Source organism: Loxodonta africana, chromosome 3 (genome assembly GCF_030014295.1).
Source record: "Loxodonta africana isolate mLoxAfr1 chromosome 3, mLoxAfr1.hap2, whole genome shotgun sequence".
Classification (NCBI taxonomy): domain Eukaryota; kingdom Metazoa; phylum Chordata; class Mammalia; order Proboscidea; family Elephantidae; genus Loxodonta; species Loxodonta africana.
In genome coordinates, this window is record NC_087344.1 from 194,894,246 (window position 1) to 194,917,149 (window position 22,904).

A 22,904-nucleotide genomic window follows, 5' to 3' on the forward strand; every position below is an offset into this window, starting at 1 on the left:
CCCTGCCCCCACATCTCCCTACAGCTTCTCCCCTCTCCCATTGGCCAAGGTGGAGACCCTTTTCTCTGCCCAAATGGTAGGGATAGCAGCCAATCCCCCCCACCCTGGGTGACAGGTGACATCAACTCTAGTGATGCCACTCAGCCCCTCCCCCAATGGTGCTGACCAACCACTGTCACTGCGGACCCTGGGATCATTTTGGTGTCATTCCTTCTGGCAGTGTAAGGGGGTGCAATCCACAACCCCTGCACCCCCTTCAGTGACATCACTGCCTAGTCTGATCTTTGGAGACCGTTTCTCAGGACAGACTACACATAGACAACTCTTCAAAAGAACATAATATCCAAAGCAGAAGGTCTTTACTGGGTTATCTAGACGGTTGTCTGACTTTTAGAAACCAGATTCTTCAAGACTCAAGGTTCAAAAGGACATCTAAGAGCAGTGGCCTGGGTGGATTATCCCAACTCCATGGACCCCGTAAATCTGGATTCCAGGAGAATTAAAACTGTTTCTCAGCCTTCACATTCCTTCCTAGATTTCCCAACCTTTATCTCCTTCAGGATCCTCAAAAGGGCAAGAGTTGTGCCCTCCACCAGCCCCAAGCCCCACACACAAAGTGTTGGAGGTGGGATAAAAAGGAGGGGAGAGGAAAGTTGCTACTATACAGGGACAGACCAGAAGAGAGAGAGAGCTCAGTCCTTGGGCAGCTTGGGAGCGAAGAAAGGGGATTTGCTGACGCTGGCACCCTTCCTTTTCCAGCCCCAGCATCATAACCCCTTCTTCCCTGCAGCCCAGAGAGAAGGAAAGACGTCACCAACCCACCGTGGATCTGATGCTTCCCAAACTAATCCGCGAAGCCCCATTCTCTATGGGGTGGTTATTATCAAATAACCAATTACCAGGGAGGTAACTGGCCAAACTCCAAGTCTGCGCTGTCAACACAGACAACCTTTCTGAAGGAAAGGTGTAAAGCTGAGGAAGGAAAGAAGGGGACGAAGAGGGGGATGACAGTGCAGTGTAAGAGAATCGCCTCCCAGAGCTCTGTCTGAATTTACCTCAAAGCTAACAATGCTGACGCTTCAGGGCTTCCATGAGCATGAGGCCCTTTCAAGGCCCAAGCAGGGCGCTTAGAAATGTGTCTCCTTGGTTACGAATTTTTGTAAGTTTACAAAAGTAAGCTGTGTCAGAGATACACTTATTTTGGGTCTAGTAAAACATGTTTCAGGGCCCTAGTAGCGTAATGGTTAAGCACTCAGCTGCTAACAGAAAGCTCCATGGGAAAAGAAGACCTGGCAATCTGCTCCTGTAAAGATCTCAGCCTAGGAAACCCTAGAGGGCAATTCTACTCTGTCTGGCACACAACAACAGCAAAAACAACGTATGTTTGGAGTCCTTGGGTGATGCAAATAGTTAACAGAGTTGGCTGCTAACTAAAAGGGTAGAGGTTTGAGTCTATCCAGCGGCACCTGGTAAGAAAGGCCTGGCAATCTACTTCTGAAAAAGCAGCAACTAAAAGCCCTATGTTAAACCTTAACCTAAAAATATCCCCCGAAGTCTTCTTAAAACCAAACAATAGTCTAGGTTAACTGGTTAAAAAAAAAAATCTGCCTTGAGCATTATGCTTTTTTTAAGAACTGTCTTTTTTTTTTAATCTGTATGGGACTAGGGTCGCTATGAGTCGGAATCAACTCAATGGCACTGGGTTTGGGTATCTATATGGGATGAAAGTGGCAACAGCAACTCGAACAAAGATGAATCTGTGAAGCATCTCACGGTGTGGATGAATCTGGATGGCCTTATGCTGAGTGAGATAAGTCCATCACAAAAGAACAAATATTGTATGAGACCACTACTATAAAAACTTATGGAAAGGTTTATACACAAAAAGGAACAATCTTTAATGGTTACGAGGGAGGGGAGGGGTGGGGATGGAAAAAATACTAAATAGACAATAGATAAGTGGTAACTCTGGTGAAAGGTAAGACGGTACAGAGTACTGGGGAAACCAGCACAAGTTGTACAAGGCAAGGTCATGGAAGCTCCATAGACATGTCCAAACTCCCAGGTACTGAATTACTGGGCTGAGGGCTGTGAGGACCGTGGCCTCAGGGAACATCTAGCTCAATGGCATGACATAGTTTATACAGAAAATGTTGTGCACTCTACTTTGGTGAGTAGCGTCATTTTGGAAAACGATATGACACTCCCTCAAAAAGCCATGTTACCGGAGAATGGCCTTGGTTCTTGTCTTCATGTAGGAAAGAATTCAAACACTGAGACAAATAGTGCCAAGCGAGCAGAGGTTTATCAGCAAGCAGAGGGTTGGTAGTAAAAGTACACTTGACTAGGAAGCGTCGAGCGGGCTACTCAGGTAGAGAAAGAATCTGAGTGCCCCATAGTCTTTTTTTTTAGGGTTTTATACCCTTTTTGTCTCTTATCTGTCTCTGTTAGCATTTAAAAGCCAGGACAGGACCCCCTATGAAGACTATTTCCTTGGCTTAAGGTTTAATTACCAAATTAGGGATCTTATCAAGTTAGGGACTTTATCAAGTTAAGGACTTTATCAAATCAAAGACCCCTGTAAAGATCATTTCCTTGGCTTAAAGTTTAACTATATAAAACCCCAGTGCCATCGAGTTGATTCCGACTCATAGCGACCCTATAGGACAGAGTAGAACTAGCCCATAGAGTTTCCAAGGAGCGCCTGGCGGTTTAACTATATAGGAACCATCTTTTATATATATATATATATATATCTTTTTTTTATTGCACTTTAGATGAAGGTTTACAGAACAAAACTAGTTTCTCATGAAATGGCTAGTACATATTGTTTTATGACATTGGTTAACAACCCTACGACATGTCAACACTCTCCCCTCTCAAACTTGGGTTCCCTCTTACCAAGCTTTCCTGTTCCCTCCTGCCTTCTACTCCTTGCTCCTGGGCTGGTGTGTCCCTTTAGTCTAGTTTTGTTTTATGGGCCTGTCCAATGTTTGGCTGAGGTGGGAACCTCAGGGGTGACTTCATTACTGAGCTGTAAGGGTGTCCGGAGGCCATACTCTCAGGGTTTCTCCAGTCTCTGTCAGGCCAGCAGGTCTGGCTTTTTTTTTTTTTTTTAATAATTTTTATTGTGCTTTAAGTGAAAGTTTACAAATCAAGTCAGTCTCTCACACAAAAACCCGTATACACCTTTCTACACACTCCCAATTATTCTCCCCCTAATGAGACAGCCCGCTCTCTCCCTCCACTCTCTCTTTTCATGTCCATTTCGCCAGCTTCTAACCCCCTCCACCCTCTCATCTCCCCTCCAGGCAGGAGATGCCAACATAGTCCCAAGTGTCCACCTGATCCAAGAAGCTCACTCCTCACCAGCATCCCTCTCCAACCCATTGTCTAGTCCAATCCATGTCTGAAGAGTTGGCTTCGGGAATGGTTCCTGTCCTGGGCCAACTGAACGTCTGGTGGCCATGACCACGGGGGTCCTACCAGTCTCAGTCAGACCATTAAGTCTGGTCTTATGAGAATTTGGGGTCTACATCCCACTGCTCTCCTTCTCCCTCAGGGGTTCTCTGTTGCGTTCTATAGGGACCATCTTATTGAGGAATGTCTCCACCCCCGTCTCGTCCTTTGTAGGAATTGTCTTACTGAGGAATGTCACCACCCCCTGCCTTTTCCTCTTCCCGAGTGCAAGCTCTCCCCCTGCCCCTTACAGCCAGAAATAGAAATTACCATACTATCCAGCAATCTCACTCCTAGAGAAATAAGAGCCGTCACACAAATAGACACGTATGCACACTCACGTTTATTGCAGCATTTGTTACAATAGCAGAAAGATGGGGACAACCCAGGTGCCCACCAACAGATGAATGGATAAACTATGGTACATACATGGTGGAAGATTTGTTTAAAAGACTGTCTTTTCCCCATTTGATGGACTTTGGGCCTTTGTCAAATATTGGGTGACTGTAGGTGGATGGATTTACATCTGGGTTCTCAATTCTGTCCCATTGGTCTATGTGTCTGTTGTACCAGTACCAAGTTGTTTCGACTACCGTAGCTGTATAGTTATCTGGGAAGAAGTACAACCAGAATGTTCCTTAGAAGCAGGGATGGCAAGACTGCGTCTTACAAACTTTGGACATGTCGTCAGGAGGGATCAGTCCCTAGAGAAGGACATCATGCTTGGTAAAATACAGAGTCAGCGGAAAAGAGGAAGATCCTCAACGAGATGGATTAACACAGTGGCTGCAACAATGGGCTTGTCAAGCATAACAATGACTATAAGGATGGCGCAGGACCAGGCAGTGTTTCGTTCTGCGGTCTATAGGGTCGCTATGAGTTGGAATCGACTTGACGGCGCCTAACAACAACAGCAAGCTGTATAGTAGGTTCTGAGGTCAGGTAGTGCAAGTCCTCCTACTTTATTCTTCCTCTTCAACAGTGCTTTACTTATCTTGGGCCTCTTTCCTTTCCATATAAAGTTAATGATTTGTTTTGCCATCCTCTTTAAAGAGTGCTGTTGGTATTTGGATAGGGATTGCATTGTATTTGTAGATTGCTTTGGGTAGAATTGACACTTTCATAATGTTAAGTCTACCTAACCATGAGTATTGTACGTTTTTCCATTTATGTAGGTCTCTTTTGGTTTCTTGCAGTAGTGTTTTGTAGTTTTCTTTGTACAGGTCTTTTACATCCCCGGTTAGATTTATTCCTAAGGTTTTTTTGTTTGTTTGTTTTTAGGGGTTATTATAAATGGTATTGTTTTCCTGATTTCCTTTTCATAGTTATCCTTATTAGTGTACTGGAATCCGTGATAGTTAAGATTGTGTGTTGGCTTGGCTGGGCCACGATTCTCAGTGTTTTGGCAGTCGTATAATGTGATCGCTTCCCTGTTGACATTTGATATGTGATCACCCCTATGACGGAATCTACCAAGTGATACCGGTGGAGGCGGGGACTGTGGTGGCTCACCACCCCCTCAGCCTTCAACTCTCTGCCCTCCGCTGCCTAGTCCTTCCTGTTGTCTTTGCCAGGGCTTTTGCTTGTTGCAGATCCTGCAGCTGGCTCCTGTTCATCTGATCTCTAGTTCTTGGGCTAGTGGCTCACCGGCGATATTGCCTACTGATCTTAAGATTTGTTTATCTTCACAGCCTGCAACAGCACTGTTCTCCAGCCTGCCAACCTTGGGTTCACCAGCCCCTGCGGCTACATGAATACTGAGTAAACCTCTTTCCTGCCCCCACGGACTTGGGACGTTACAGCCTCTAAAAACTGTGTGAGCTATTTCATTGAACTGTGTGAGCTATTTGATTGATATCAATCTCTCTATATAGATATATAACATATGCTTTACTGGTTTTGCTTCTCTAGAGAACCCAGACTAAGACAGAATCCAACTGATTTTTGTATGTTTATCTTGTATCCTGCTAATCTGCTGAATCTTTCTATTAGTTCCAGTAGTTTTCTCATGGAGTCTTTTGAGCTTTCTATGCATAGTATCATGTCATCCACAAATAGGGACAGTTGTTCCTTACCAGTTTGGATGTTCCTTATTTCTTTTTCTTGCCTTATTGCTCTAGCTGGGACTTCCAGCACAATGTTAAATAGGAGTGGTGATATAGGGCATTCTTGCTTGTTCCTGTTCTCAAGGGGAATGTTTTCAGCCTCTTTCCATTGAGAATGATGTTGGCTGTTGGTTTTGTATACCAAAAAAAATCCTCATTGCCGTCAAGTCAATTTTGACTCATAGTGACCCTACAGGACAGAGTAGAACTACCCCACAGGGTTTCCAAGGAGCCGCTGGTGGATTTGAACTGCCAACCTTTTGGTTAGCAGCCGAACTCCTAACTACTATGCCACCAGGGTTTCCTTAAAATGCCCTTTATTATGCTGAGGAATTTCCCTTCTATACCTATTTTATTGAGAGTTTTCATCAGGAATGGGTTCTGGACTTTGTTAAATGCCTTTTCTGCATAGATTGAGATGATTGTATGATTCTTTTATTTATTTATGTGGTGGATTACATTGATTTTCTAATGCTGAAGCATCCTTGCATACCTGGTATGAATCCCACTTGGTTGTGGGAAGCTGAATTCTATTGGCTAGAATTTTGTTGAGAAATTTCTACATTCATGGCAGATAATGGTCTGTAATTTTCTTCTTTTTTTGGAGTGTCTTTGCCTGGTTTTGGTATCAGGGTTATGCTGGCTTCATAGGGTGAATTCAAAAGTATTCCTTCCTTTTCTGTGTTCTGAAATAGTTTGAGTAGTACTGGTATAAGCTCTTCTCTGAATGCTTGGTAGAATTCTCCAATGAAGCCATCTGGACCAGGGCTTTTTCGTGTTGGATGTTTTATTTATTTATTTATTACCTTTTCAATCCCTTCTCTTGTTGCGGGTCTGTTCAGGTTTTCAACTTCAGTTGGTGTTAGTTTGGATAAGTAATGTGTTTCTAGAAATTTGTCCATTTCCTCTAGGTTTCCAAATTTGTTGGAGTATAATTTTTCATAGTATTCTGTTATGATCCTTTTTATTCCAGTTGGGTCTGCTGTAATGTCCTCCATTTCATATCTTATTTGGGTTATTTACATCCTCTCCTGTTTTTCTTTTGTCAATTTGCCCAGTGATCCATTGATTTTACTGATCCTTTCAAAGAACCAACTTTTGGTTTTGTTGATTCTATTGTTTTTCTATTCTCTATTTCATTTATTTCTGCTCTGATCTTTATTATGTCCTCTCTTCTGGTGGCTGTGGGCTTCTCTTTCTATTTGTTCAAGTTGTGTAGCTAATGTTTTGATTTTGTCCCTTCTTTTTTTGATGTGTGCATCTATTGCTATAAATTGACCTCTGAGCACTGCCTTTGCTGTGTCTCAAAGATTTTCGTATGATGTGTTTTCATTCTCGTTTGATTCTAAGAATTTTTTAATTCCATCTTTGATTTCTTCTATTACCCGGTAGTTTTTAAAAAGCAGGGTGTTATTCAGTTTCCGTGTATTCAATTTTTTTCCTTGCTCTTCTTGTTGTTAATTTCTACTTTGATGGCATTGTGATCAGAGAAGATACTTTGTGTTATTTCAATGTTTTGGATTTTGTTGAGGGTTGCTTTGTGGCCTAAGATGTGGTCTATTCTGAAAAACATTTCATGTGCATTGGAAAAGAATATGTACTTTGCTGCTATTGGGTGGAGTGTTCTATATAAGTCTATGAAGTCAAGTTGACTGATTGTGGCCTTTAGATCTTCTGTATCTTTGCTGAGTTTCTTTCTAGATGTTCTGTCCTTTACTGAGAGTGGTGTGCTGAAGTCTCCTACTGCTATTGTGGAACTGTCTATTCTCTTTTCACTGCTGTTAGAGTTTGTTTTATGTGTTTTGGAGCCCTGTCATTGGGTGCGTAGATATTTTTTATGGTTATGTCTTCATGGTGGATTGTCCCTTTAATCATTATGAATGCCCTACTTTGTCTTTTATGGTGGATTTTGTTTTAAAGTCTATTTTATCAGAGATTAGTGTTGCCACTCCTGCTCTGTTTTGGTAGCTGTTTGCTTGATCTACTTTTTTAACCATCCTTTCGTTTTTAATAAATTTGTATTTTTGTTTCTAAGGCGTATCTCTTGTAGACAGCATATTGATGGGTTCTTTTTTTTTTTTTTCAACCCATTCTGTCACTCTCTGTCTCTTTATGGGTGCATTTAAGCCATTTACGTTCAGTATTATGTTCAGTATGATTATTGATAGGTGTGAGTTTATTGCTGTCATTTTGTAGTCCTTTTTTTGTGGTGTTCATGTTTTCTTTGTTCCTCTCAGTCTTCTGTACTGAATTCCTTTTGTTTGTGGATTTTTGTTTTATTTCTTTCATTTTTGTGGCTTTTGTGTTTACTGAGACTTTATGATTTTCTTCTTTATTTTGCTAAGTAGGTTTGTTAACTTTCTTTGTGATTACCTTGAAATTTACCCCTGTATTCCTAATTTTAAACCAGTCTTTTATTACTTGATAATGCCTTGACTTCCTCTCCATTTGAAAGTTCTATAGCTACACTGTTTATTCCCTCTTTTATTGTTCTGATGTTGTTATCATTTACAGATTGACCTCTCTGGTTCCGTGTTGTAAATTTTTTAGCTTTGTTTTATCATTGAGAGTTCATTACCTAGATTGGTATCTGGCTGATGCTGTCTTATGTGCTAGGTGTGTCTGATGTTGTTGGTTCTCTAACTGAAGGACTCCCTTTAATAATTCTTGTAAGTTTGTTTTGGTGTATACATAGTCCCTTAATTTCTGTTTATCTGGAAATGTCCTAATATCACCATCATATTTAAGTGAGACTTTTGCAGGATATATTATTCTCAATTGGCAATTTTTTTCTTTAAAGGTTTAATATGTATTATCCCATTGCCTTCTTGCCTGCATGATTTCTGCCAAGTTTTCAGAGCTTGGTCTTATTATTTCCCTTCTGTATGTGACTTTTCATTTTTCTCGAGCTGCTCTCAGGATTCTCTCTTTGGCTTTAATTTTGGCCAGTGTGATTATCATATGTTTTGGTGTTTTTCTTTTGGGGTCTACCCTATATGGGGTTTGTTGAACTTCTTGGATGGTTGGCTTTTCATCTTTCATGATATTAGGGAAGTCTTCTGTCAGCGAATCTTCAATGGTCCTCTATGTTTTCTCCCCTTGTTCTGGAACTCTGATCACACACAAATTTTTGCTTTTGATTTTATCCCACATCATTCTCAGGGTTTCTTTATTTTTCTTTATGCTTTTCTCTGATTTTTCCTCAAAGTGGTAGCCAAAGTTTTGTCTTCAATTTCTCTGATCCTGTCTTCCACTGTTTCAGATTTGCTACTAAAACCTTCTATTGTACTGTCCATTTCTGAAATCTTGTTACCTTTTGAATTTCTAATTGCTATTTTTGTATGCTTTCTATTTGTTTATTTATTTTGATATTTTGCTCCTGTATTATTTTCCTGATTTCTTCCATTGTTTTGTCTGCCTTTTCCATGATTTTGTCTATTTTTTCCTTATTTTTTGTCTGCATTTTCCTTCATCTGTTGGAGAAATCTGAATGTTAGAGTTTTGAATTCCCTATCAGGTAGTTTCAGTGCATTTTCCCTAGCAGAAGGTCATCTGGTGTTCTAGTTTGGTCACTTTCCTCTCCTGTTTTTTTTAAATATGTTTTGATATTGTCTGCTGTCTCTGGGACATTCAGGAATTATTTTCATTTATTGATTGTAGATTTGGTTGTTTCATTCTGCTTTTTTGTTTTATTTGGTTATGTCTGGGCAGGCTGGCTGGGGGTGTTTTGTTGCTTGCTTGCCTGTGGGCAACGGCAATCACTCAGCTGTGGTGCAGGAGGACAAGTCCAGCAGAGGTGGAGGGGTGGGGATGGGTAATTTGCAACAAAAACTGGGGGCAACAAGGCGGGGCTGGGGTGCAGTGTAGGGCAGGGTCTGGGGGACCACATCAGTACCGCTTGGGGGTGTAGCACTCAATGCATGGTGCAGATAGGCAGGAGGGAAAGGAGAGGATGTGATGTACAGAGCTAAGTGGGTGGGTGAGAGAAGAGATAGAAACAAAAGCAAAAAAAAAGTAAAAAGCAAAGTCAAAAATGAATAAACAAACAGAAAGAAGTAAGTAAATAAAATGGCAATGCAGTAGGATTTGGCAGGGGGATGGGACAGACCTGGTGAGGCCTAGTGCTGCTGGCTCTCTAGCTGAGCACTGTGGCTCTGCCAGTCGAGAAGTGGCATGAGTGGTGCATGGGGCTAGGTGGGCAGAAGAAAGGAAAGGAAAGAGGGAAAACCACCAATCAAACAAATAATAAAGAAAATAAATAAACACAAGTACAAAATATGGCGGTGGCAGAGCCAGTCATTGGAGACAGAGTGGACTTGGGGTGGTGGGGAGCTGATGTCTGTCTTGGCAGGTGGCACGGCACAGTCCATTAGGAAGTGGCGGAGGCAGCACAGGACCTAGGTGGGAAGGAAAAGGAATAGAAGAAGGGGGAAGGTAAAGAAAAATTTAAAAAATATGGCACTGAGGGAGCCAGCCTGCAGGGGGGCACAGACCTGGGGAGGCTGTGTGCCAGAGGCTCTCTAGCCAAGCAGTACAGCACAGACCACCAAGAAGTTGTGGGCAGTGCAGGGGTTTGGGTGGTTGGGAGAAAGGAAAGGAAGGAAGGGAGAGAGAAGAAACAATAATTAAAACAACAAAATAAATACACTGACACTGTGGGAGCTGACCAGTGACGGCAGCACAGACCCTGGGAGGTCTCGTCCAGAGACTCTCCAGCTCAGCTGTCTATGGCCCCTACAGAAGAGGTGGGAGCAGTGCACAGGGCTCAGTGAGAAAGAGAAAGGAAAAGAAGGAAAGGAGAGAGAGAAACAGAAAAAAGAAGGGAAAAAAAAAAGAACAAAGCATACAAACCAAAAAATCATAGCTTGTCAAGAAGGGGAGGGGATGGCACACAGGGCTAGCTGAGGGAGACAAAAGAAAGGAAGGAAGGGAGAGAGAGAGAAGCAACAAAAAAAGCTCCCTCAAAAAAATAAAAAAACAAACAAAAATACAAACCAAAAAACAAACGAACAAAAAAGAAAATGGTGCTGAAGGGGCCAGCCAGTGAAGGTGGGGCTGACCTGGCAGCAGTGAGCTAGTGTCTGTCTGGGCGAGCAACTGTGGCCTGTTAGAAAGTGGCAGAGGCCTCGTAGAGGGAAGGAGGATGATGGGTGGGAAAGCTGTATCCCTGGTTAGCAGGTGCACTGTTTCCCGTTGGGAGCTCTGTGAAGTTGCCTTCCCATACTCCCTATCCACAGTCCTTGGTGACTAAGGTCCAAGATGGTGAATTCAGGTGGCAGAGGGCTGGTAACTCTTGGGCCAAGTGAACATGACTGTTGGCAAGCGGTGGACGCCTTAGAGAGGGAAGAAGGGTAGTGGTGGGAAAGCATGTATCCCTGGTTACCAGGTGCTCTGTCTCCTGTTGGGAACTCTGTGAAGTTGCCTTCTCATACCCCCTGCCTGCATTCTTTGGTGGCTGTAGTCCAAGATGGTGATTCCAGCCACATTAGCTGGTAGGGAAACTCCACTCAGTAGCTCTTTGCATTCCCTGTTCTCTGTCAGTTTCTTATTCCATTTGGTGCTTGACTGAGTTCTTTACTCCTTCATTTGATACTTAGGGTTCCAGAATTGACGTTTGAATCATTTTACTTAGTTTTTCAGGTCTTTGCTGCGGAGGGACAGTCTATAGCGCCATGTTGGCTCCATCTCTCCAAGAGATGAATCTTGATCAAAAGGGTAAAAATTGTGGAACAGAACTTCAAATTTTTATTGGAAACCAGACTTACTGAATACATTGAGACAGAAGGAATCCCCAAATCTATTGCCTGGAAATAACTTTTAAGCTGTGAACCAAAACTATCCCATTAAGTCATCTTTAAATTAAGCAACAGTTTAGCTCAGTAAATAATGTTTGCCTTGAGCACTGTGCCCTTTTAAAGAATTTCCTATTTGGAAAAAAAAAAAAAAAAACACCTGATGCCGTAGACCTGATTCCAAGTCATAGTGACCCTATAGGACAGAGAACTGCCCCTTAACAGTTTCCAAGGAGCAGCTGGTGGATTCAAACTGCTGACCTTTTGGCTGGCAGCTGAGCTCTTAACCACTGTGCTACCAGGGCTCCATAAAGAATTACCTATAGAAGGTCAAAATGACAACAGGAACTCTAAAGCACAGATGAGAACTTTAAGGGGCAGAGAGGCTAAGCTAATGCTAGTGAAGCAATATGGGCAGAGACAGGATGGTGACACAATGTGAAGCACGTAAGCATGGTCAATAAACTGTACATGTAAACACTGTTGAATGAGTGTATGTTTTGTTGTGTATATTTTCACCCCCTCCAAAAAAATTAGTGGTTTATGAAACCAAAGTGGTAAAGATGAGCCATGAGATCAGTAGAAATTATTTTGAAATTGAGAAGGAAATTGTACCAAAAATTTTCGGGTTCTACCAAAAGGTAATTCATTAAAAGGAATAGGGAAATTTTGAATAGTATAAATAGGCACTTAGATTATTTGATAATTATTATAAACATCAATATTAATATAATTAGAGGAACAAAATTGTATGAACACATTGGCTAAATATTAAATTTCTTGTTGATTTGACATAAAACATTGTTCTTACGAAGGCTGTGTAAAACTCATAATAAACCAAAAAAACCAAAACTATTGCCATCGAGTCGATTCTGACTCACAGAGACCCTTTAGGACCAAGTAGAACTGTCCCACAGGGTTTCCAAGGAGCTGCTGGTGGATTGAACCGCCAACCTTTTAGTTAGCAGCCGAGCTATTAAGCACTATACCATCAGGGCCCCAAAACTCATACACTAAAATGAGGTCCTAAGACAAAGTGGTTAATGAGTTCCATCAACTCAAAAAACATTTACGATTAGTTACTGAACAACGCCCAGAAATCCTACGACTCATATAAGAAAGAAATGCAACATAGATTCTCCCAAATTTGACAACAATCATAAAAACTGACATGATTTTACCAATAGCAAGCTGTAAAAATCATAAAAACATGATTTTACCAATGGCAAGCTATAAAAATCATAAAAAGTAACATGATTTTACTAATAGCAAGTTGTAAAATAAAGGAAACTTTCTACTATATCAGTAATAATAACAAAAGCATGGATCGATTCATGCCGGAGAGTAGGCTGAATTATCTTTCCACTCTCTCTACAGAAAATAGTATAAAATCGTTGTCCTATGAAAAGACAATCAAGAATGTGCAGCCAAAAAACCTAGGGGTAAAAAAAAAAAAAAAAAATTATTTGAGGCAGTTAATTCAGATAAACATGATGTTATTTTTCTAGCTATTATGATGTTTCTGGTATTTGCCAGTGGTTTTTAAATTTTATAATTTCTGATTTATTTTGTTATTCTAGATAAATCTTTACTTTTGTAACTAATTTTGTATTATTTGTCGTAAACGGAGCCTCCAAATGGTAGAAGCTTCGAGCCTGCCAAAACCAGTTTTCACCCCCTGATAAGTAGGGAGGCGACCTTTCCTTTGGAGGCAAAATTTGGCTCAAAATCACAGCCATATCCGGTGGGGCCTGTGGGACACTCTTCCTCCCATTTCCCAGCCTCACCTAAACTCTGCCCACCCCTCCTTTCCCTGTGCGCTTCCACCTTTTCCCTGTGCCTTTCCTTATTGTCCTCTGGTTTCTACTTGCATTGCTCCTACCTTGATCTCCAACTCTCATTTCACTCTCCTGCTTTGCTTTGTCCAGTTTTCAACCCGCTCTCACTGCCCAGCGAGCCAAGGGGTGAGAGCAACAGCTCATAGGCTAAAGATGCCTGAGGAAGAGGGCAGGTCCCGGGCCTCTATCCAGCCACTAGCCCCACCTCCGGCTGCCTGACCCTTCCTACCAAGTCTCCACTTCAGGCGAAGTCTGGGAATGATCCCTGCCTTGCTGGCCCAGGACCAGGGGCCCAGAGCCAGGAGAGGTGCTGGGAGCCAAGGAGCCGAGAGGGGAGCCCAGCAATCCTGGGCTGGACTCGGTCGCGGCACCTCCGCGCTCCCCACCCCCGCCCTGCGCTTGGCCTTGGAGCCTTCCTGGGTGCCTGGTCAGGCAGGCGCCAACCCTTACCCCGACGAACCCCTGCAATGCTCTCCACAATCGCTGGGGACCAAGGGATAGGAATTTTAACTCTGATGAATAAGCACATTTAAGTGGGAGGAGCTTGGGAGACAAGGCCCAGAGGAGTCGTTGGGTTAAAATGAGAAGTCTGGCCTCGCACTTGAGCTTGTCTCCTGTCTGAAGCACAATGAGAAGGGAAACTGGCTTGCTCCAGCCGGTCTGCTCTCACTCTCTCCTAATGCTTTTAAGAGTCTGCACTTCCCAGCACAGGAATCGGTGTGCTGAGGATGGCTGCTGGGTGTGAAAAAGTGAAAGGCGGTGAGAGAGAAAGCAGGGCCAGGTTTAGAATTAGAAGGGGTCTCCACATTCCTGGGGAGGAGTTTGTGGTTAAGTGTGTGTAGCTCTTCGTCAGTGAGGGTCTGTTTCTCTCATGCTGTCCTGAAGTCCTTGTCTGCACCCATCCTGGCAGTTCTCTGGGAAGGGCCCTACCTCTGGACCTGCCCCCATTGCCCCATATGGCTCTGCTCCTGAAGGGAATTCTGGGATGCCCCTTTGCCTCTCAATAAAGCACCGTGTAGTTTAGACTTGGTCCATCATCTTACCTTCATCTAGGACAGCCTGCAAGAAGCTATCCTGTGATCTGTGTTCCCTGAGGTGGCACATCGCAGAAAAAGCAGTGACTGATTTTGGAGCCAGACCCCGTAGGGTTTGACCCCTGACTCTGCTACTTACAGTTTAGGGATTTGGGACAACTTGCCTAACCAGCTGGACATGGGGTAATAGCCCTAAAGAGAGGTGTTGCAAAGATAAGACCAGGCTCAACAATCAATTTGCACAGTGCCTGTCTCTTTCCTTCCCTTTTCCTTCTCCTGAGGAGAGGGGGATATGGGGTTGGGTCTTTGTCCGCAGTGTAGTATAAACAAGTTCAGGAATCAGACCATAAATCTTTTAAGCTGCTCCTATGCCTGACAGGCTATCTCACTATCCCCCGGCTTCCTGGAATACTTGAACTCTCCAAACTGCCTTAAATTCTTGCTAAAACAAAATAGGGTTTAAAACATAAATAAATACTTAAATGCGTGAATTATTTTACTCAAACTATTTGCTGCTTTCCCTCTTTCTCTTTCCCATCTGTGAGGCCTTCAGGCTTTCCTGCTACAGCCTGAGAGAGAACTCACACAGACCCAGCATGGGGGGTGGGGTGGGGCGAGGTGAAAGTCCCAGGGAAAGAATAGGGTAGATTGGAATTATGAGGGGACCAGTAGTAGGACGAGAAGAGGGAGGGCCTAGGGCGGGAGTGGACTGGGGACTCCTGGGAGGTGTCGTTGGAGTCTCTGGGTCCAGAGAGGGTAGGGAGGGAAGGAGTGGGCACCGCAGTGCAGAAGACACAGGGTAGAAGGGTACAGTGATATTGGTAAGCCCACCACCACCCCCAGGGAGATTGGCAATGAATGAGGAGCTGAAATGCCTGGGTAATGACAGAGAAGAACCTCATGCTGGTCACCATCTCCCCCTCCCCCCACATTCCTACTGGGCAAAAATCATCCAGGCCACAGAGAAAGATATTAACAATTCTGTAGCCTCCCAGCCTTCTTCAAAGCCACATCTCCACCCTTCTGCCCCAGGTCTTCGGGCCAGCGGTTGCCTGGACACGCCTCCATATGCCTGGCACCAGCTTCACCTCCTACGTGACCAGCACGGGCCCTGGTCTGGGTGGCGGATGCTGAGATAAGGCCAAGAAGGGGAAAACCGCCAAAGTCAGGAAGTTACACAGCATGGTTCCCCTGGCAACCCAGCCACAGTCCCCAAACAGTGCAGGGTGGGGGGCAGGGACAGCTCCTGTTCCCGGGCAGACACTCCTTCACCAGAGAAGGCCTTGGGCCAGGGACCTCCCAGGCCTCAATTTTCTCATTGGAGAAGCTTTTCTTCATGAACCTAGGGCAGTGCTGAGTAAGAAATATGGGTGCAGCTTGTTTAATGTGCAAATTTAAGAGGCCACCCCTGCACCACCACCGTAGACCGTCAGTCCAGGTCTAACAGGAATCTGCATTTCTGGCACGCATCCTAGGCAATTCCAGTGCCGCCAGTCTGAGGACTTCACTTAGAGAATCAAATAAGTTCCAAGAACTTGGGACTCCTTACTGCAGAGTTGAGGGGAGATGCAAGATGAGGCCTGGGGCACCCTAGACTATCCCATGTCCACTGTAGTCCACCGCCAACCCCATCTCCAGAGGTCATTGAATTTGAGTTACCAGCAATCAAGACACCTGGATTCTAGCGCATGCAGAACCAGCTAAAATCTGTGAACCCTGACTGTGTTCCTGTGCCAGGCACTGTCTGTTCTGAGACCCATGGACCATACAAAGATAAATAAGGCATGTCGTCTACTCTCAAGAACCCTGGGACCTTGGGCAATTTGCTTAACATCTGCAGGCCTCGGTTCTATCTTTCCTCCAAAGAAGGGTGCAGTAATAATAATCCTTATCAAGAGGTGACAAGTCTCCTTAGAATTAATAAATATTCAAGTGCCTGGTAATTGCAACTCTCAGGTGTTGTTCTTGTAGTTCTGGTAGCTTTTATTGCTCGAGCTAGAAGTTGAGCTGTCTGAGGGGCTTCCAAAAGGTCAGGGAGCCTTGAAGACAGAAACTTCAGGGAGCAGGAGCCATTGGTTCCCTTCTGCAGCTGCCAGAGCTCTGCTTGCCTCGGAGAGCTGGCTTCAAGCTGAACTTCCTGCACCTCTTCTCCCGGCCTGACCTCTCACTTCCTCCTCTGCAGCCCTGGCCTCCGCCCACCTGCAGAAAAGCCACAGCTCTCTCGGGCTGCAGGCTGAGCCCTTCCCCAAAGGAGCCTCATGATAGGGGAAGCAATTAATTAGCATGGATTTCTGTGGTCAGGGAAGAAAGGCCTGGTAATCTACCTCCGAAAAATCAGTCTTTGAAAACCCTGTGGAGCACAATTCTACTCTGATACACGGGGGGTTGCCATGAGTTCCCATCAACTCGACCGTAACTGGTTTGGTTTGATTTTGGTTCTGTTGTCATAAAGTTAAATCCCAGTTCTTCCACTACCTGGGATGTTCAGCAATTTATTTTGCTCTCTCAGCCTCTCCATTCTTATAAGCTAAATGGGAAAGGATGGCATTCTGTGATGGTTTCAAGCTCCTTCTCTTGGATTCCCTATCTCAGTGACAGACACTCCCATTTGCTTAGTTGCTGAAGCTTGTCATTCTTGAGCCCTCTCTCTCTTCTTCACTCTCCACAGTCAACGTGAAAGTAATAAACGACTTTGAAATTCATCCCCACTGTTCCACCCTTAATCCAGGCCACTATCCCTTTATCGTGGACCACTGCAGCAGCCTCCAGTCTGCCTCTCTCAGTCATCCCTCAAACCTCTTCATTCCTCTGCTTTAAATCCCCTACTGGCTCCCCACGCTTCAATGAAATGTTCAAAATTGTTTACTGGACTTTGAGTCCTGTTTGATGATTTGGCCTCGACTTCCCTGTTCAGTCGCATTTCTCAGCACCCTACTATGCACGCACATTCTACAGCCCTGACGTTCTGCATATTCTCACTTCTGCCCTGTGCTCGTGTCACCCAGCCCAGGACTCTCTCCTCCTCACCACCACTAACCTCCCCCCGACCCCATGCTTCCAATTATCCTTAAACCTTCAGTTCAGACATCGCCATCGTCCAGATGCCTTCACTGATGTCCCTCCCCATAAAACTGGGTAGGTGCCTGTCATGGATTGAACCACGTCCCCCAAAAAATGTATCAACTTTGTTAGGCCATGAGTCCCACAATTGTGTGGTTGTTCTCCATTTTGTGATTGTAATTTTATGTTAGAAGGGATTAGGGTGGGATTGTAACACTCTTACCAGGTTACATCCCTGATCCAATGTAAAGGAGAGCTTCCCTGGGTGCGGCCTGCACTACCTTTTATCTTACAAGAGATAAAAGGAAATGGAAGCAAGCAGAGAGTTGAGAACCTCATACCACCAAGAAAGCAGTACCAGGAGCAGAGCGCGTCCTTTGGACCTGAGGTTCCCGTGCTGAGATGCTCCCAGACCAAGGGAAGACTCGTGTACCACAAGGACCTTCCTCCAGAGCCGACAGAGAGAGAAAGCCTTCCCCTGGAGCTGACACCCTGAATGTAGCCTACTAGCCTGTGAGAGAATAAATTTCTCTTTGTTAAAGCCATCCACTTCTGGTATTACTGTTATTGCCATTACCGCAGCACTAAATAAGACAGTGCCCCTCCTGTGGGTTCTCATAGCTTCTAGAGGACTTCCCCTATCCTGCTACATGCCACAGGAGTCCCTGGGTGGTGCATATGGTTAAAGCACTCGGCTGCTAACTGAAAGGTTGGAGGTTCAAGTCCTCCCAGAGACACTCCAGAAGAAAAGCCTGGTGATCCACTTCTAAAAATTAGCCACTGAAAACTCCATGGACCCTGAAACTATTACCCTGAGATAATTTTTAAACCTTAAACCAAAAATATCCACTGAATCCTGGTCAGAGTGGCCCAAAAATTAAGAATAAAATTCATATTCTCAAAAAAAAAAAAAAAGGAGACCAGACTTGCTGGTCTAACAGAGACTGGAGAAACCCAGAGAGTATGGCCCCTGGACACCCTTATAACTCAGTACTGAAGTCACTCCCAAGGTTCACCCACCCTTCAGTCTAAAGGACAAACAATAACACACATAAGGAACGTGCTTCATAGTTCAATCATGTATACGAGACTAACAGGCACGCCAGCCCAAAAGCAAAGACAACAAGGCAGGAAGGGACAGGAAAACTGGACCATGGTAATTCAGGAGGCCAGTGGTACATGTTTTGAAGAACTCACGAAGTTCTCGCTGCCCAGGATGACTTCCCAAGTGGTGGCTGGTGCTGATACCAGGCTACATATCTTAAAAAAAACATATCTTAGGCATCCTTTAACCTGCCCTTCTCCAGGCGCTGCTTGGAAACTCTATGGGGCAGTTCTGCTCTGTCCTATAGGGTCGCTATGAGTCGGAATTGACTCGACGGCAGTGGGTTTATAGGACTATGCAGAGCCCTGGTAACACAGTGATTAGGAGGTATAGCTGCTAACCAAAAGGTCGGCAGTTCAAATCTACTACTGCACCTTGGAAGCCCTATGGGACAGTTCTACTCTGTCCTATAGGCTCACTGAGAGTTAGAATCAACTGATTTTGGTTTGGTTTTTGGTTACAGGACTATGCATGCTTTGAGCAAAGGGATCGTGTCTTAACACTGTTTTATACTACCCCCCCCAATAAGATCGGACATAGAGTAGAATCTCAGGAATGAACAAACGGGTGTGTGTATGTGTGCGCCCAGGCTGAAGTGCCTATTTCCACCTTAAGATGAGATTTGTCCTGTTATTGAAGATGGTCCTCCTGAACCTTAAGAGATCCCATAAACTAATTACCTTCATAGTCAAGAGGGTTGTTTTTCCTTGTCTAACCTAAATTTCTCTAGATGAAACTTCAGTGTGCTTCCTTCTAACCTACCTCCCTGGCCATGGGGACATTTCTTTGCAAGGAGACAGTTATTAATTTACCTTTTAGCCTTCTCTTCAACAGATTTAATCCAGGCCTTTTATTGCTCCCTCTCCGGGGCCCTATAGTCCAACCCCATTTCTTGTTCTACCGCTCCTTGGGCCTTTTGCCAAACTCTCAAAGGCCTCCCTCAGCTGAAGAGGCAGGAATGGGACATATTGTTCTCCACGGAGTGGTGTACAAACACACAGATACTTACACTCTCGCCTACACACACAAAACGCACGCCTCTCTGCACCCATAATTCCCAGCCCTTGGTAAACATGTACTCAGTCAGGCCTCCACACTGGGCCACAAACCCATTCCTCCTCTCCCACCCTCCACTCCCCAGAGCCCTAGTGTTGTAAATTCTCACACACCTGTATACACACTCACTCTCAGATGAATAGACCTACAACATTTATGCTTTTTACCCACGGGGAAGCCAAACTGGGTGGAGCTTCTGAACCCCTTTTCCTTCTCCTATTCCTCCTCTTCCTTCTCCTCCTCTCTCCTGTCCTTCCCCAACTCTCCTTTCCATTGGCTACCAACAGCTAGGTCTGTTTTCTGTCCACCTCCACAGTGATTTTCCACTTCAAGGCTGAAGGCAAAGAGTAAATGAATCAAAGTTGGCTCCTACCTTTTTTTTCCTGCCCTCCTCCCATTCTTTCTTCGCAAATTCTCAATTCTCCTTCCATTTGCCCAGAGCACACACTGCTCTCCTTCCCCTTCCCAACCTCCACCCTTCTGGCTATAGGCAGCACACCTTCTAAGTGTGTGTGTGTGTTTTTTTTTTTTAACCTTTTGGAAATGAACAATAGGGAAGCTGAACTAGGAGCTGGATTTCATCTCAGATCCAGTAATAAGCTGGGTTCCTGGGACACCAGGCTGCCTGGGCACCGTGTTACCAGACCAGGGGGTTCAGGAACATGAGGGTAGTATAATATTCATTCCTTCGCTCATTCTGCAAATATTTATCTGGCACCTACAACAATGTCAGACACTATTCTGCTTGAACAAAACCAACAAAAGTCCTGCCCTTGCGTAGTGTACATTCTCTGGGTGGAGACAGAAAATATACAAATAAGTACAATACACTAGGTATCCAGTGGTGATAAAAGAAAGCAGGGAAGGAAGGTAAGGCAAAGTCTAGGTGCAGGGAATACAATTTTAAATAGGTTGGTCAGAGAAGGACTTGCTTGGAAGATGATATTTGGATAAAGACTTGGAGCCCTGGTTAAGACCTAGGCTGCTAACCAAAAGGCCGGCTGTTTGAATGGAGCACATCCCGTGGAGATCTGGAAGGAGAGAGTTTCAGGCAGCAGGCGCAGTCCTGCCAGTGCAGAGCGTTAGGAACAGCAAGGTAGAGAGCCACAGAGAACAGCCTGTTAGGAGAAGGTACTAGAAGGGGAGCTACACAGAGAAGCTCTTCCTCTGGGCTCAGGGCCTGAAGAAGTACCAGAAAGATGAGGGAGGCCAAGTTAGGGATGAAACTGTGACTTCAAATGGGACAAAATGAAAAAAAAAAAAGAAAGATATTTTGAGGTATCAATGGAAATCAGTTCCAAAGGAAGGAAGCTGAACCTATAGTGAGGGACTAAGGGGAGACACCAAGATTCCTAACAGAGATTCTTGGCAAGGGGCAGCTGGCTGCAGCCAGAAGGAGGCCAGCCCCACAGCGCCGAGGCTTCTCTCAAATCCAGTAGGTATTTGATCTGGTGGAAAGTTATTTCAGGGAATGGAGGATAGGCCAGCTTCGGCCATCTTCGGGTGGTGGTGAAGGGTTGTGGCATTGCCAGGCATCATCTCTCTTCTCTGTCCCAGCCCAATGTCCACGCACTTCCGTTATCCCCACACTTTCACTTCTTGAGGACTTACTATGGTTTTGAAATACTCACGGCAGCCCCAGGGGGAATTACCTCTAGTTTACCTAGGAGGAGGAATCCCCCCTCTTTCGTCCTGCCAGTCCCTCTACAGCTCTACTTCTTGCTGAGCCTGGACCAGCACAGGTTCAGCCAGGCTCACAGCCTGGTAGATGTGAGCTCAAATCTCTGCTCCTCCACCTACTCCCTGTGTCCTTGGGCAGTTACCTGCCCTTTCTGGGACCCAGTGTCTTCATCTGGAGACAAAATGGGGAAAATAATCAAGTCATGGCCACCTCTTGGGCTACTGTGGGGATCTAATGGGAGAATGCAGTGGTTGTCTTGGCACCTTGATATGCTGTGTCTCAGAAAGTGCTGAGGTGTGTGGCCAATAATTTGCAGCTATTAAAAGTTAATTTAGGGAAGGTCGCAAATGGTTTACTTTTTAGTACAAATATCAGTGGATTCAATGTGTTCTCTGCAATGACATCATTCTCACTCACTTGCCTTCCACGTAGCCTTCCTAAATGGAAGATAAAGGGTCCTAGTGACAGCTAATCCTATGGGAATTTGCACACAAGCTGCTGCCTGTCTTATCTGTGCCACAGCCCATGGGAGTGCAGCAAACCAGCAAATACCATCTCTCCTGCAGTGTTGCGGATAAGGCTGAGAGCCACTGAGCTGATGCTAACATAAAGCACTGGCATGGGGCCAGCACATAGTAGGTGCTTCTCGGCAGAGGGGAGTCATGTTAGGAAGGTGGGCATGTGGGGGTGAAGAGAATGAAAACTCTGGTTATAAACCACTGCATAATCCATCACCCTCAGGCCTGATTAGTAGCTTTCCCCTCCTAAGGAGACAGAAATGCCCTAAAGTAGAAAGGGAGAGGGATAATGGGGGCCAGGTCCCTGGGACTGTCTGATGGCAATAGTACCTGGTGTGGGAGGCTGGCCCAGGGTCCCTCAAGTTCTTGGGAAGGCACAGGGTCCGACTGCAAAGCAGTGGGTTAAAGGTGACACCAAAGACTGGAGGTTCAAGCCCACCTCAGTAGATAGGTCTGGAACCTACTTCCAAAAAACCAGCCATTGAAAACCCTATGGAGCACAGTTCTACTCTGACATGCATGGAGTCACCGTGAGTTGGAACTGACTCAATGGCAACTGGTTTTTGGTAGGGATTAGAAACTATGAGTGGAACATTTATGCTTGGGCCAAGGGGCTGGAGACAACTAACCCCAAAAGTGATTATCTTGTTCTGAGGCCACCCATTTAGAGGTAATGCTCAGCTGCTGGGCTCTCCCTGGTAGGCAGCCTCACAGGTGCCTGGAATCAGTCAACAAGGCTTCCTCTTTCCAGCCACCCCCACCAGCCCGCTCTTATTCATTCCCTGGCTGGCTTTCCAGCTCTTCCTCACAACAACCTCACCCTGGCCTTCAAGCTGGACTGGCCAGCTCCAACAGAGGTCACCTTGCCCCAGGCCTGCCTGAAGGGCCTCCCACCTGAAGAGGGCTGTACCTGCCAGGACTCAGGGCTGTGCCAACAGCTAGCCCAAGCCTCCCACAGCCGCTGAGAAGGTGCTCTGGCTGGCGGAAGGAGCCCAGCCAGGAGCTCTAGACAGGACTGCCCCACTTGAAATCCCCTGGGTAGTTGAGGCCCTCACCTCCTGGGGAAGCTGCTAACTTAACTCTGCATTATGGCCTCCAGCCCAAAGGTAGTTGTGAGGTCTTATCTCTTCTTGACCCCAACCTACCCTCCCCTACACCATGAGAAAGGATGGGGAGGAAACCTAAGAGGGGGTTAGCATTGCAACATTTCATCTCAAAGCCCGCATCCCCTGTACCATTCATTGGCCTTTTCCCAG

At 45.1% G+C, this 22,904-nt stretch overlaps 1 protein-coding gene across 2 annotated transcripts in view; it reads right to left on the reverse strand.

Moving 5' to 3' along the window:
• The window catches only part of CFAP45 (cilia and flagella associated protein 45), a 60,298-nt gene extending 37,457 nt beyond the window's left edge, over positions 1 to 22,841 (reverse strand). For both annotated transcript variants that reach the window (XM_064282790.1, XM_064282789.1), the window contains exon 1: positions 13,239 to 22,841. The gene's annotated coding sequence lies outside the window, so the exon portion shown is untranslated. The remainder of the gene's footprint in view (positions 1 to 13,238) is intronic.
• Positions 22,842 to 22,904: the final 63 nt, after the last annotated feature.